This window comes from Pezoporus flaviventris, unplaced genomic scaffold (genome assembly GCF_033815535.1).
Source record: "Pezoporus flaviventris isolate CSIRO_AGI_PZ_B2104156 unplaced genomic scaffold, CSIRO_AGI_Pfla_v1 ptg000029l, whole genome shotgun sequence".
Taxonomy (NCBI): domain Eukaryota; kingdom Metazoa; phylum Chordata; class Aves; order Psittaciformes; family Psittacidae; genus Pezoporus; species Pezoporus flaviventris.
The window spans coordinates 164,370-180,606 of record NW_026892577.1 but is presented as its reverse complement, the minus strand read 5'-3'; the positions used below and the strand labels follow the sequence as shown (position 1 = coordinate 180,606).

The window sequence follows — 16,237 nt, the reverse complement described above, 5'->3', positions numbered from 1 at the left end:
TAACAATATCTATTTAGCATTGTCTCTATAATATCTACATAGCTCAGTCAGAAGACAAATTTCTCAACTTATAAGGAGCCAAAACTGATGAGGCTGGAAAGGAATATTGGATAAGGCATTTGATGGACAGAAAAAAACAGTGTTGGTTTTAAGAACCTGTTAAAGAGTTTTCAGGAGATGAAGCTCCCCTGCAAAGAGCTGGGCCTGCAGGCAATCCCATCTCATTATTTGATATACACACCTAACAATCTACTAAACCATCCTTCTTTATTTCCTCCCATTTCTAGCTTTAGACAGTCAAACCTCCTGGCTGCACCAGTCAAACTGAGTCCTTCTTTGGTTTAATAAATTCTGGCACTCGTAAGCCATTATATCCTACCTCAGGCACATTGGGGTTAACACTGAGCTCTTACATTTTCTTCAAATCATGTGCAAAACCTTCCAGAATCCTGATTTCTATGTTTTTTTTTCCTGAGATCTCTGTTATTAATTGGTATCTCACTACTAATTTGGTGCCAGATCTTGAGCACTTTAATTAAGGTGCTTTTTTCCCCTTACTGCTCCAAGACCTGAACTCTAACTCAGCATATAGAACATATAAGGACATTATCATCTTCAATCATCTGAAACCATCCAATATTGCAAACTCACATCTAACGTGCTGCCCGTTTTCATGGCGCTCTTTCAACATGACCACCAACCAGGCTTCTTCCATCCCCTAAGGACAAGTGTTGCAGTTAAATCTGTATTATTTTTGCTATTGATGTTTCAGAAGTTCACATTTTTTTCAACTCAGTCTTCTTTCCTCTGTACATCCTAAAACCTGACATTTATCTTCACTCTTTTTGTATGATCATAGAATGATAGAATGGTTTGGGCTGGAAGGGACTTTTAAGCTCATCCAGTTCCAATCCCCTGCCATGGGCAGGGACAGTTTTCACTAGAGCAGCTTGCTCCAAGCTCTGTCCAACCTGGCTGAAAAATGTGCAGAACAAATATACAGGATAAAAAATAAAAATACAGAAGTCTTTATCAATCTCGTCAGTTTTTCTAATTTTATTAGAATAAATAATTCTATTAGAATAATTCTCATGATTCTAATTATAATAATCCTAATAATTATATTAGAATAATTCTAATATTAAAATAAATAATTCAGGGTGCATTCACCCACACTGAATATCAAAGTTTTATACAGGAAACTTATCTCCTTGTGAAACATATTTTTCCTCACTGGAAGGTGTGTAGCAGATGAAAAAAGTCAGGTTTAGGATTTTGCTATTTAAGTACAAATCTGCCCTTTGTACAGTGAGGAATGACCCACCTTAGATACAGAGTTAGCATAAAGCCCCCCACATTTATAGAATGGTGTGCTTTTTTGATGACTTCAAATGATGACACATTAAGGATTAGAATATAAAGTGTGCTTGGTAGCGCTTGGTATATATATTGTTATATGTCACTTCCCTGTCTCTCCAGCACATTTCTTACCAGAGAATCATAGAATCCCGGAATGGTTTAGGTTGGAAGGCACCTTAAAGCTCATCCAGTTCCAACCCTCTGCTGCACACAGGGGCACCTTCCACTAGAGCAGCTTGCTCCAAGCCCCGTCCCACCCGGTTCTTCTTCACAGGACTTTTAGGGGAAAGCCATTACACAGAAGGCAGGCTCCTTAGCAGCCAGGTGCCTTTCACCATCCCTAATGCTGCAGAGGCTTTAGCTGCTTTCTGCAAACCCAAGGAGGAAGACTCAGTGCACCATGAGCTTCACAAGTATTTCTGGAGCTGGGTTAGCCTAAATCTACCACCTCATTTCTGGCAAGTTCATCAGGCAAGCAGCAGTCTTGCCACTTCAGAGGCTTGGAAAACAAGCGTTTCAGCCAGCTCAAGCTACTGTGGGAATGTTAAGAAGGTGGATCTGGGAATGAGAAAAGGCACAGCAATGGGTTGGGGTAGGCAAGTCTATGACTTCTGGTGTGCTGCCACAAGGGGAGAAAAGTAGAGCACTGGGACAGAGCCTGCCATGGACCCCTCACTCCTATTCACCTTCACCATCACATATGGTCTAACACCACCACTGCACCTCAATGATGTCATTGCCATCAGGCAATAATACCCACCTGGACATCATGTTTCCTTCTGTTCCTTCTTGCAAGCTATCATGCTCATCTCTTCTTAGACAGGACACCACACACCTTAAAACTAGTGCTTACAAACCGCATTCAACAGCTCCTGGAAACCAAGTGTAACATAAATTAATAAATATTCCATGGAAAAGCCACATTAACTGCTTGCCCTCAAAGTGCTGTTTAGTGGCATGTCAGGCACAGCTGTGTAATCAAAGGATTACAGTGCTCCCATTGCAACATGCCTGCTGCACTCTACCTCTTTGGTAGCTTTCCTGTCTCCCTCGCATGTAAAAACCCAATCGAGTAACCAGGATGGAATTGTAACCATGTCTTTCAACCCGGGAAACACAAATGAACCAGGACAAACAGCCAGTGTGACTGTACAACCCGGTTTCTGTTAGGTACATCGGCAGCCCTATGCATTTTTAAGGCAATGGGTCAACAATGCTGTGTGTAAACAGTTAATTTTAGTGAAACTGCAGTATAAGTGGAGAGATTGGTGTAATTCAGGCTGCTTTGAGATAAGGACTTGTAGGAGCTTACAGATCCCTTTCCCTCCCGTGAATAGCTGTATTTAGACTCCAAATCTGGCACCGCACTCTGTCACTAAGAAAAACAGTGCACTTCGCTATAAAACATAAATAAATAAGAAATACTAACTTGTGGGGAAATGGTGAAAAAAATAGCTCTCTTATTGGAAATCTACCTTGGTTTTCCATAGCACTTTGAGTTCCCACCATTCTCCTTGGCTGGAGTTATGCTGCTAAGCTGGAAGTATCCAGAGTTATATCCCTCACTGTGCAAGGTACAGAGGAAAATAGGTGGGTTAAGGGAGGAATTGAAGCCTGAAAACAGCAATTGAGAAACCCAGTTCAAACCAGGGTACAGCTCCTGCAAACTCTATAAGCTGTTGGAAACAGGGTGATTCACATTACTCAAGTATCCAGAGTATCACTGAGTGATTTAATAGCACATTTCCTTGGAGTTTCTGATTGTGGGATATAGAGCCTTGGAAGCCACAGTAACTGTAAGAGTAATTAAGAAAGAGAGGGAGCATATTGGCACCTGTTTAAGTCATGGCTTTCTTCACCTGAGTGATGTATCTGTACCGAAAGAGAAACACAGTTGGATGTTGTAACTCCCTAAATCAATATGTCATTTTGGCAAGATCAGCCCTTGCCACTAGCTTATCTCTAGAGAACACATATCAGAAGGTAATAGTAACACAGTGCTGAGTTACAGCTTCGTAAGAATTTGCTCCCATGAGCACATGAGGAAGCACTCAGTGCAGAAGTTTAATAATGATTCCCTTCCTAATTGGCAGAGGAATTTGATAAGAAATCGCTATTGGGGGGTGGAGGGATTGTAGCATCATGGCTGGTGATACCACATGAACTTTGGAAGAGTTTGCTGCCATCCACCTCACAACTTGATCTTAAATACAAACCAATACTTTGAGAGGTACCTTAGTACTGGGACACAGCCTATAGAAACATGCACAGTAATACTGAAATCACATCACCTTTGCCCACTGAAAGTCCTGGTTCTCACAGAGCTCATGCTGCAGGTGGGTTAAAATACTCTTAAAATATAAGCAATTATCTTATTTGCATCTCTATGATTATGCCTATATAATTCCATCCTTGCTAATGCTGCTAATGGATTACATAACTTCACCCTTCCACTTCAACCTCATGGAATAATTCAAACACAAGAGTCTGCTTCAACCTTCTCATTTATGCAGTTTCCAGATACCTACTTTCTGTTTAGCAATGATAAAAATCCATTGCTGTCTTCCATTGCATATGGGGAATAAAGTGTTTTGTCATGTAAATCTCCATTGTTTCACTATATTCCTGTTACAGACCGCCAAATAAAACACTCTGAATTTGAGATCAGTCTTCCTATTACAAAACCTGAACCTTAAAACTGTTTTCTCATTGATTTCAGAGCTGCATGGTGACTGCACTTACAGACACAGCATCTAAGTAACATCTAGAAAAAACAACAAAACCCAAGGTAGTTTCACTACTAAATCTTCATACAAGTAGTTTCCTCTTTTCTGCATTCAAATTGATTTTCTTTCTTTTGGCATGTGAAGAGACAGATGAATCCTTTGACTCAATGCCCAGGAGTGAAGCAGCAGCAGCAGGGAAGCTCTCAGGGCAAGAGACGTGTGACAACGCTTTAATCACCGACAAACCAAGCTTCAAGACAACCATTCCATTAGTATTTACTGTTTTGTAGGTGAGTGCGTGTGTATATATATATATGTGTCTGTATATAAAATACATATACCAATGTATATAAATAGCATAGATATAAATACAACTGTATAACAATATGTATGTTGTGACCTTTTATTGATGGAAATTTCCCCTTTTGCCAGGGATCAAGTAGTCCCCAGTTACTACCAAGTGCTGCACTCTTCAATTAGGCTTCTGTTTACACACAAGAGTGCATCTGATTTTGAGTTAAGCCTTAAAAATATTTACTGTTCATGAACAGTGCCAGCAAACTTTGAGTTTTAATCTGTAATCATTTCAGCTGACTACCCTGGGGTTTTCTAATGGCAAAATACACAAGATACATGCTTGTTGTATGGAGATGGTAATGATGTTTTTTGCCTGGCTAACAGTTCAAGAAGTGAAACCGTTCTTGCATTACAGACAAGAAAAATCAATAAGCAGAGAACTTTTGGCCACAGAACCATATCATAGAAATAAATACATTTCCATATCGGAAAGTTTGGTAGGTGTTTAGATGCACCAGCCTAGGCATACTATCCCCTCTCCTATTCACCTACAAATCTAGCTGAGTCTGGGAAAGTCAATTCACTGCAGAGCACAGCTGTAGTATTACAATGAAACAGCACAGAAAACAGACAAAACCCAAACCTATCTATGACACCACCAAAGTTCAGCTGGTGAATTGTTGCTTAACAGACTCTAACCGTAATAACCCATCGCTGAACCTTGACTGCATTCTCAGCAAAAGCATGCTACGAAGCTATTTTCAACAGCCAACAGATTGCATATAAGAAAAACCCCTCTTCACCTAAAAATATTCGTCAGTGAATGGCAACATCATCCCCGGCTTCATTCTAGGTAGGATGCGCTGCCGGAATTCAACGAGTCTTTCAGGGAACGCCGCTTTACAAGTGTCTCCTCGCCCAAACCGCCGTATAACCACCGCGATGAGCCAAGGAGCGGCTCTCCGGCGGGCAGCAGGGTCTGCCCAGCGCAGGAGATGACAGCAAGCAGCGTTATCTTTGTCATCATTCCACCCTCCCCGGAGCACTAACCTGCTGGGGGGCACGAACTGGGAGAAGTGCCACCCCTCCGCTCACCCTGCCCGGGGATGCTGCACCCCCAGCCCGGGGAGGAAGAGGAGGAGAGGGGGGAGAGGAAGGCTCCCGGTTCCCCTTTGCTAGGGAAGCACCCCCCAGGTTTCACCCCAGAGTAACGCAGGAGCAGCCAGGGGTAGCTCCGCGCCTCCATAGCGGCTGCAGCAACGGGAGCCCCACAACCCCGGGTCCGCCCCCCCCGAGCTCCGCTCCGCTGTACCGAGCCGTACCGAGCCGAGCCGAGCCGCGCTGCCCGGCTGCCTGCCCAACTTCCCGCAAAGTCCCGCCGCTTCCAAACTTGGGGAGCCCCAACATCCCCGTCCCCCCTCGCTCCTACCTCCGCCGTTCTCCCATCCGCGCCCGCCGCCTCCACCGGCTCTGCCCTGCGGGGGGGGTGGAGGAGGAGGAGGAGGAGGAGGAGGAAGAAGAAGAAGGGGGAGGGAGGGAGCAGCCCCGCGCCGCTCGCCGGCCGCGCTGCGCAGCCCGGGAGGCGGAGTGCTGCCGCTCGGCTCGGCCCCCCGGTTCCGCAGGGGCGGGGGGTCCCCAGCGGTGCCCCCTAGGGAGGATGGGGCGGGTAGAGCCGCCCTGGTGCCTGCGGCTCTGCGGGGGAAGGGGAGCGGAGCACCCCCGGTCGGCATCGGGGTCCCGCCGGGCATCGCCCCCCCGCGGGAGCCGCTGGCTCCCGGTAGCGCAGACTGCTGCTGGGCTCGCCAGAAAGCTTCGGGAAGCAGAAGGGCCTCTCCCGAGCGATCCTACAGGAATTCGAGCTGTCCCGAGCAAGCGGCGCGTAGGTGGAAGCAGCATCCCAAACTGTCGCGGGCAGTCAGAGGTCAGCCCGAGGAGACATGTTGCTGCCATCGCTTGAGCCGGGCTTTGACGCTCCGTACCTTGAAGACCGCACGCAGCATGTGCTGCCGTGGTCCAGTTTGAAATGGGAACAGCACAAACACTGGCTAAAAAGCCAAAATCTTCTACTCAGCAAGTGCAAGGTTTATTCTCGGCTGAGAGGATCCTACCTGGAGTAATGTGCTCAGCTCTGAGGCAACACCACAGTGGGACTGCTCCAAAGAGTCTGGAGGCCACAGAGATGCTTTGAGGACTGGAGCAGCTCTGCTCTGGAGCCAGGCTGAGAGAGCTGGGCTGGGTCAGCCTGGAGAAGAGAAGGCTCCTGAAGGGGAGACCTGAGAGCAGCTCCAGTGCCTAAAGGGGCTTCAGGAAACCTGGAGAGGGGCTTGGGACAAGGGCCTGTAGGGACAGGCCAAGGGGAATGGCTTTAACCTGCCAGAGGGGAGACTGAGATGAGCTCTTAGGCAGAAGTTCTTCCCTGGGAGGGTGCTGAGGCGCTGGCACAGGGTGCCCAGAGAAGCTGTGGCTGCCCCATCCCTGGCAGTGTTCAAGGCCAGGTTGGACACAGGGGCTTGGAGCAAGCTGCTCTAGTGGAAGGTGTCCCTGCCCGTGGCAGGGGTTGGAACTGGATGAATTTAAGGTCTGTTTGAACACAAATTAGTCTGGAATTCTATGATTCTAGTTTGTATCCATAAATATACATGTATATGTAAATGTATAGTTTGCTTATGAAATCATCCAGGTGATACATGCACACACCTTCTGTGATGTAACAAAGTTTCCCACGAAGGTTTAACTCAGCACTCACTAGTGGTGTCAGAAGTCATGTGGCTGTGACTGCATCTGGCCAAGGCTTGTGTGAGTGCACTGGAGAAGGAAAACTCTTCATATTTCCCCCCTTACACTAAATGAACCCACTGTTTGGCTTAGATCCACATGTTTAATATTCAGCAACACTATTTCTAAGAAGTTGAGGTGATGAAGCAGGAGCTAAATAGGAAAGAACAATGAATATTTATTTCAGTATTTCTTTTCATGATTACGTCCATCTCTGGTTATAACTTTCAGAAGCACCTGAAACTTACACAAAGTTGTGGAAATCTGGTTTGAAGTGAAACCATATGTAACACAATAGTAAAATACATGTTACACAGCTACAATTAGGACCAAACTGATAAAGGATTTCATATGAGTGATTATACACCCCTAAGACCATATATAAGGTACTGACTTAAAAATCCCACAGGCTTCCTACAGTACAGTGTGTGTATATCAGATTCTCACCTAGTTCTTAGCTTAAAAAAAACCTCACAGAATAAGACATCTGATGGGGTGAAACCTGTAAATTATGAAATATTCATGCCCAGTCAGTGTTTCTGGTCTGGGTTAAATATGCTGCCTTCACAGGCCTTTTTAGGCCTCCTGGGATGCTCTGGGTAGCAATTAGGCTTAGCCAGATTTCTGCATAATTATACCCCCTTCCTTTTTATGTATGTGAAAAAAAGAACAGATAAGCTGTCATGGAAAGATCTTCATTCCCTGGGGAAGTCTCTGTTCATGCTGCTCCTCACCAAGCATCAGCTGGAGTAAATATCTTGATGGTGGCATCTACACATGGCAGCTCAAACTTCCAGGCACCCCATAAAGGTTGTGTCTATCCATTTCACAGGCTCTTGCAAACTATTTTCAACACTACCTGGTGAGATGGGGCAGAAAAGACAACGTTTTATGGCACAATAAATCACTGTCCAGGAGCTCATTGTATTACTGTGACCAGCAATACTCAGGAGAATAAATAGTCTAAAAAGCCTAAAAACTAAAATTGAACTTTAATTCTCCTCATTCCAGATGTTCAAAGAGGGAAAAGATTTCAATAGGGAAATTCGAGTAAACTTTGTCTGACTAGATTGGTTCTCTTAAAATGAAAGATTTTGACCTCCACCTCTGTATATGTGATTTCTGCTGGTTGCCATGCTTACTATGCAGTGAGTGTATAAAGGATCATCCCACTTCCAAAACAAGTTTGTATTTCTTAGCTCTGAGAAGGCTTATCTGGTAGCAAAAAGATGGGAGACCCCTTTTGCAGTGTTGGAAAGCAGACATAAAATGGGAAGTGTAAGTGTGTGAATTTTAAAGATGATTTTTTTTAACGCAGGGGTGTCCTTCCTTGTTGCTCCTGACCATGGTTTGGGGCAGGAGTGGGGCATAGAGGTTTGTGGCTGGGTTTGAGAGCAGCAGAGCTGTGCATTCATAGCCAGATTGAACTCTGGGATAAACAAATCAGATCATATCCTCAAAGCACTGCTGTAATGGGATGCTAATCCGGGGAAAAGAGCTGCTCTTCCTCCGCTGCCTATTACAGCATCAGCATCTTTAGGTTATTCTCACACAGAGGAGTTAGGAATGCAGATGTTTCTGCTTTGTGCTTCCTCTCTCCCAAACTCAAAAGGCAGAGGAAGAAGTTCATCGCCCGCAAGCACTCCGGAGCCTTTTGCTTCCCACTCCTGTTGCTTTTGGGGAGCCCTTTTCCCATGACCTCCCATCATCAGGCACCACTTCCCAAAGCTTTTCTCAAGGGATGTTGCTGTAGGGTACCAGCGTAAACCCTTACATCAGATTGCAATCTCAGCAGAGGCAGCTGTGGGTTGGGACAGGAAAAGACAAAAACTCCAAAACATCTCTGCCTGCCTTGTGCCGTGAACTGTGGGGAGCAAGCGGACATTCCCCAGGAGAGCTGCCTGAGCATCAGATTCAGGATTCCACCTTTGCCCAGAAAAGCAAAGGAATAGCAGGAGCTGGAAGCAAATAACTTATTGGGTGGGGACTTCTAAATCCAGCCAGGGAGTTTCCATGCAGTGAGCCTGAAAAACCACAAGGTGATATATATGTTGTACTTAACAGTTTCAGGATTTAAGACTGCTGTGCTGCTGAGCAGAGGCACAGCAAAGCCCAGTTTCGCACAGACATTCCATCCTGTGGAATGCATGGTTGCTTTCTAACACAGGCTGAGGTGAGGATGGGCAATCACAGCACCCCAACACCCGTGGTGACTATTTCGGCTCTTCTTCCAAATCTAAGTCTGGGCTCTGAGCTGTGAGTTGGTGCTAGGAGAAAATTGCAGAAGGATTTGCTTTTCTAGCTGTAAAATTAAAAATAATTATTAAATAATTGCTTAATTATAATGAAAAAATAAAAAAATACCCATTAAAATATGGGTATGGTTCTCACTGGAATTAACGGGATATGCCTGTTTTAAAGAAATGCATTATTTTATTTTCCCCATGGTATCCTGGCAACAGACAACACACCCCTAAAATACAGATCACTAATATCATACCTTACACATCCTTCAGCTCTTGGGTATATCAACCTTCTAAGTGATAAGCTTGTTTGTTATTTTCCCAGTTTGGTTGGGAATTACCCATCTTGGCATGCATATCCTGGGAGTGCATCTGGGAGTTCCGGCTCAGCCTTTAATTGAGAACAATGCCTTTTTTCCCCTAGAATAGGCAAAAATTAATACTGAAACACAATGAGATAAATGTGTCAGAATTTGGTTCCCCACAAATGGCCTGTTACATTTTAATGATGCATGTGGACAGCCAGTTTCCTTTTCCCTAACGCCATCCTTTCATTCCCGACACCATCCTTTTATCCCAAGTTGTATGTCCTTCAGCGCCCTAAATTATTCCTTTTTTATGTGTGATATTTATGCCCTCCAAGTACTTGTCGAAGGGTATCATCTCCCTCTTAGTCATCATTTAGCCAAGCAATATATATTAAGCTCCTTTAATCTTCACTCATAACTCAGCCTCTTCAGACCCTTAATCATTTTTATTGCTCTTCTATGAATTTCTCCCAGTTTCTGTACATCTCTTTGGCAATGAGGTACCCAGAATTTAATGCCTTATTTTAGGTGTGATCTCCCTGCAGCAACACAAAAGATGTTACCTCCTGCTACTTTTATCTACCACTGATTCAATAACATGCTGGAATCACGAAGTAGCCGGGAATCAATTAAAATAGATTTTAAATGGTTCAATGCTCAGAATTACCATAATGCTTCTGTGGCACCGCACGCAATGAGAAGGCTTCGAGCTGTTTGAAGCCTGCTGCTTTTGGAAATGCATGTGTGTGACTTCTAGGGCAGGCAAAGCTTTTAAACCTGCTGCATGCACAGCTCTGTGATTCTCTAAAGGAGTATGAACAAGGAGTTATAATTTAGAAGACAAATGGAGATGGGGTTCAAATTGGCAGCAGAAATAGCTCCTATGTGCTGATTGCCTGGGGGTTTCACGCTGCTTCTCCTATCACTCTTGGATATGTGACACCAACCAAGGGCTCATCACAGAAACAAAACTAGGTGAGCCAGCAGCCAAGGAGCTTGACATTGGTTGGTTCAGGCTCTTATTCAATTGTTCTGTTTGCTTTAATAAAGAAAAACAGAAAGTCTTTGGAAATTGGTAACTTTGATTAACGTCGGAGATGTCTAAGAAGCAGACAGATGATGGAAAGATCATAGAATCATAGAATCCCAGCCTGGTTTGTGTTGGAAGGGACCTTAAAGTTCATCCAATTCCAACCCCTGCCACGGGCAGGGACACCTTCCACTAGAGCAGCTTGCTCCAAGCCCCTGTGTCCAACCTGGCCTTGAACACTGCCAGGGATGGGGCAGCCACAGCTTCTCTGGGCACCCTGTGCCAGCGCCTCAGCACCCTCACAGGGAAGAGCTTCTGCCTAAGAGCTCATCTCAGTCTCCCCTCTGGCAGGTTAAAGCCATTCCCCTTGGCCTGTCCCTACAGGCCTTTGTCCCAGGCCCCTCTCCAGGTTTCCTGCAGCCCCTTTAGGCACTGGAGCTGCTCTCAGGTCTCCCCTTCAGGAGCCTTCTCTTGTCCAGGCTGCCCCAGCCCAGCTCTCTCAGCCTGGCTCCAGAGCAGAGCTGCTCCAGCCCTCGCAGCATCTCCATGGCCTCCTTCCAGGGGGACCCCAGTCATCCCTCCCGTCTGCTCTCTGGGCAGTATTAGGGCAGGGAGGGCCAAAATCTGTAGCCCAGTATGAGGTCCCATTCTGTTATGCTTTTCCACACTCCATTTTAGCCGAAACAGTACATGGCTAAGGGAATAACATGGTCAGCAACTGTTCCCATAGGTGTGACATCACCTGTGAGGTCAATGCATGAGGTCAGCCTGCTTTTCAAAGAGGGCTTACTTGTGCAGAGGTGGTCTGTGCCATGCTTCCTCCCTCTGGACCAGCGGATGGGCCCTGACCTTGTACGGCTCAAGGAGATGAATTTCCAAGCATGCTTTTGCTAGCTTAGGCTTCATTTGAGATAGACAAATAAAGTAATATACTTGCTAGATGTTATATGGAAAAGATCAAGATAGATCAACTGTCCTTACCTTCAAAGTTATGAAAACCATTACTACAAAGATAAATCACATACCTCCTTGCTGACATAATGATGAATGTTCTCTCCAAGTGTTATTCTCTCTGATAATTTCAGGAAAATGAATATTCCTGTTTGGTTTTGTTGCTAACTCAGGCCTCGTTACAAAGCCATTTCAATTTGCAATCATTCTTCCAGTACACCTGCAATGATAGAACTGATAAACACCTTCCTATATTATAATTCTTAATGACTACCCGCAGAATTTTGGCTTTAGGAAGAATACCAGAGATAGCAGAAAGCAGAGAGATAAAATTCAGCCTCCATCATACAAGCTGAGGAAATAGCATGGGAGGGATGAATTTCATACATATATTATCTATTCTTAATGCACATTTTTCCTGTTCAGTTTCTACTCATATAGTTCGAACACTGCTATACTTGAAGCTGCGAGGGATCTCTCAGTTTCTCCTTGTGCTGGTTTCTTCCTCTCTCCTGATGCCTGAAAGTTGAAATAGAACAACAGAGCTTCTGCACGTAGGTAATATCTTGCTGAATCAGGCAGTTTGGTGCAAAGCCAATTCCTGTGACTCCTGTGGTCTCGCATGAGAAATTGCTCTTGTTGAATGAGCGTTGACCATTTAATATACGTTGCTCATGACTCACCATATATTTTCCAAGAGCACTTTGAGGTATTTTGATCTGTCTCTACTTTTACAACCTAAACATATTCCCTGGGTATTTATTCAGCTCTGCATTCTTTTGCTCACACACATTTCCAGGGGTTTTATGCAGGAGTGAAGAAGAAACCTAACCATTGCAGGCAGCTCACTTAATTCAGCACAGTCCTGTCCTTTCCAGTTCACCCACCTGCAAAATGGGAATAATAAGAACTTAGGGAGAGTATTCACATGTCTAGCTTCAGACCTCTAATGTTAGTCTCTCCAGAAAGAAATAGCTTCTAATTGAAATGTTTTGAATGGGCTTTCTAATGGAACCTGCTTCTCTCTGCTAACAGTAAGGGAGACCCAAGTTCTCAGCCCAAGCACCCCTACATCAGGCACTTCATGCCAAAAGCCAGCCACTGTGAGCATCCTTTTTCATACCTCATCCTGAAACCATTTCCATGGTCAGCTTTCCATTGTGGAGCAGTATCTGATTAACTCAGCAGTTTTCCACATATGCAAAGTGGAGTGGGTTGCGGGATGAAGACTTTGCATAGCCCCAGCTATCAGTAATGGAGAATGAATCAGTATTTCAACAGCACTTTACATGTATTAAGCTCGGTGAAAGTGCTATTAATTATCAATATGGTCAGTCATTATCATTCATTAGTGGTTAGAGATAACTCAAGATCTTTGTGTTTCAGTCTCTTGGTTGCAACTGTGTGATATCAAGCAAGTCACTTTGCTTCTCTTGTCCTCATTTTTCCTGTCATTAGGATATCTGCCTCATTCTTAAGTGTGATGTGAACCTTAATTAGGCTTGAAAAGAGCTTTGAGAATTGCTGGTGAAAAGTGAAATATTAATGTCAACCGTTACTATAGAGCAGATGAGACAGAGCAATAGTCTCAGCCTTATTCAAAGAGGTCGGACTGGTGCCATGGAGCACTTCAATGCCTTATGAATTCTACCCAGAAGTAGCCAGTTCTCCTCAAAGTGAGAGCCAAGAAGCACCACCAGGGAGTTCAGATTTGGAAAACCTATCTCTACTGCTTTTCTTCTAGCTGTGCAGGCAAACTGCCCATTGGTATGCAAAAATGGATATTAAGGCATCTAAATATCTCCCCCGGACACAAAAATGCAATTTGTGAGTGCATTTCACATAGAAGGACTGGTAGAGAAGTTAATCTTTATTTCTGAAAATCTCCTCTTCAGTGTTTAGCCTTTGTGTTGATGATATGAATTAGATCCCTACTACAAACGAGCCTCATGTCCCAGAAACTAATGTGCTTTGCTCAAGAACCAAGGCTTTCTGCGTTTCATCATCATTCTCATCGTTAATGATTCTGCTTTCCTGGCACTGATGAGAAACGTTTATTTCCCTGGAGTATTTCTGGATGGAAAAATTATCACGTTAGTTGTGGGCAATTGAAGCTGCATTAACTTGCCAAGGCTATACTGCCATATTTAATCACTCTGTTTGGAAACCTGGCCACCTTCTTTCACACCTCTGTTGCCATGATACCCTCTGGCCATCCTTAATTTATGCAATTCATTTTTAGGCTGAAGACAGTGGCTGCCAGCTTCTGACTGCTTGAAAGCATAATAGCAAGATAAAATGGGAAAATGACAGTGACATAAAACCTACTCAGAGGCTTGAGAATGCAGTTTAAGGACTGTTACGAATCGGAGTGGTGGAGAGAGGGGCAGGTTAGCAATGCCAGTGTAGAGAGGTGAATGGGCATGCTGGAATCTACATAGTCCTGTAAAATGCATCTGTATATGTCACTTTTATCCAATGCTAGTAACACTGTCACAATGCTGTGGGAAAAAAAAAAGGCGATGCTGACAGTGAGGTGAAGCTCTTGCACAGTTCCTTAAGCTCTTCTGGGGTCATTGACTGAGTTAGCACAAGTGCCCACAGTGATACAGCCACATTTTCTTATTTATATCTACCACCCTCCTTGCATCTCCCAGTCAGAATCTGAGAAATACATTATTCTAGGCTACAATCATTTCTTCTTCATTTCAGACATCTCATTGCTTCTGCTCTCCATTCTGTTATAAAATCCATCTACCTTCCCCAAACTGGAAAGCCATACTCAAAATCTGCACAATGTTCTTTGCACAATGATTTAACCTGCCAGAGGGGAGACTGAGATGAGCTCTTAGGCAGAAGTTCTTCCCTGTGAGGGTGCTGAGGCGCTGGCACAGGGTGCCCAGAGAAGCTGTGGCTGCCCCATCCCTGGCAGTGTTCAAGGCCAGGTTGGACACAGGGGCTTGGAGCAAGCTGCTCTAGTGGAAGGTGTCCCTGCCCGTGGCAGGGGCTGGAACTGGATGAGCTTTAAGGTCCCTTCCAACACAAACCAGGCTGGGATTCTATGACCCAGTGAGTTATATATCCACACATACACACTTTTTGTTGTGATGTTACTGTGGTTTGGCTAATGTAGCAGCATCAGCTAATGCAGATTCTCTGTGAATTTGACCACACACTTCCCTCCACCAAAAGAAAGTTGCATTAATGCGCTGTCAGGCTTGAGCTCTGCCATCTGCTAAACCAGGAGACCTTGAAGTTAAATTCACTATCAGAACCAGTGCTTGGCTGCTCTGCAGTTGCCAGCTGTAGCTTTTTACTTTACTGTTTATTCTGTTAAATTTATGCCTTAGCATGTAAAAGCGTCCACAAACTATAAAAGCAAATGAGCAATGTGACAGGGGTGAGCACAGTGAGGACAGTAACTTTGAAATTATCAGATTTTGAAGGCTTAAAAATCTCAAGGCTTAACCTTATGTAAAGCCTTGGCTTTTAAATTTCAAATCTCTGTTCTTAGCACTCCAAATCTTGCAATACTCTTATTCCCTCTGACTGCACTTTCAGCACACTAGGGTATTTCTTGTATTGGACTAACAATGTACCACAAGTTTGAGAGCTCTTTATTGAGAATAGGCTATTCTCTCTGTTGTAGAACATAGGACAACTGGTATTAATTGTTCCGACAGGAGTTTTTAAGTCAGGACAGCTACTACATGGGGTAGTAAAATCAGGCAAAAAGCTTTGGTGCTCGCTTTCACATGCTCCCACTCCCAAATTCAGCCTACATATGAACAAAGAAAAATGCTTGGGAAATACATAGGGATGCAAAAATCACTGGTTTCGGTAATTTAGTTGTAGGTGACTCTTCTTTTAGTGCAGATACAGGAGGGATCAAACTTCTGTGTCATTGACTCATTTATTAAATGAGTGCATTTGCTTCCATAAACTTTCCTTCTCTGGTACCTGCAAGTTCAGGATTTTGTCCACTTGTCCAAGACTTCCAGTGATTCATAGCAAGCAGCAAGACCTCTGGAAACGTTTGATGTGTTTCCCATGGTCATGGAGATCAAATGCAGGGATCTTTCACAGCCTGTCCAGTGTCTCTGAGCCAGGCCAGGGAACTGCTCCTGCCTTGCACATATGGGCTGGAGCTGTGCAGGAGGTCTGATGTGCCTTGAGCCGTCTGAACTGACCGTGCACTTGCAGATTCCCTGTGGACAGGATGTCTGTGCCTTCCTGGAAGTTCTCAGCTCCCTGAGCACGGGACTGTCCTGGAACATGACCTCTGGTTCTGCTTCTTTTACCACATAGGAGCAGAACCATGGGCTAGCACAGCCATCACTATCAAACCAGGGGTGAAGCTGGTCTGGTGTATCCTGGCTGCAGCTAGCCTGCTGCAATCTCAACTGGTGTACAAGCCATAGGGAAAAACGGTCTAAAAGGAAAGCTGTTTGAATGAGAAAATGCAGACCTGCCTAGAAAGGCTGCTCTAGCACTGTTGTTATTTTTTTCTTCTGAATCAAAAAAGAAATGTCAGTCTGACCCATATGT

The 16,237-nt window shown here is 44.6% G+C and overlaps 1 protein-coding gene and 1 long non-coding RNA gene across 2 annotated transcripts in view; both read right to left on the bottom strand.

The window, feature by feature from the left end:
* CHST15 (carbohydrate sulfotransferase 15) overlaps positions 1-2,231 on the bottom strand; it is a 44,906-nt gene extending 42,675 nt beyond the window's left edge. Inside the window, exon 1 of the mRNA XM_061458547.1 lies at positions 2,120-2,231. The gene's annotated coding sequence lies outside the window, so the exon portion shown is untranslated. The remainder of the gene's footprint in view (positions 1-2,119) is intronic.
* A 6,130-nt stretch (positions 2,232-8,361) lies between these two features.
* Positions 8,362-16,237, bottom strand: part of LOC133272408 (uncharacterized) — a 78,341-nt gene continuing 70,465 nt past the window's right edge. The window contains exons 3-4 of the long non-coding RNA XR_009744399.1: positions 11,764-11,909; positions 8,362-9,459 (exon numbers count right to left, since the gene is read on the bottom strand). This is a non-coding gene — a long non-coding RNA (uncharacterized LOC133272408). The remainder of the gene's footprint in view (positions 9,460-11,763; positions 11,910-16,237) is intronic.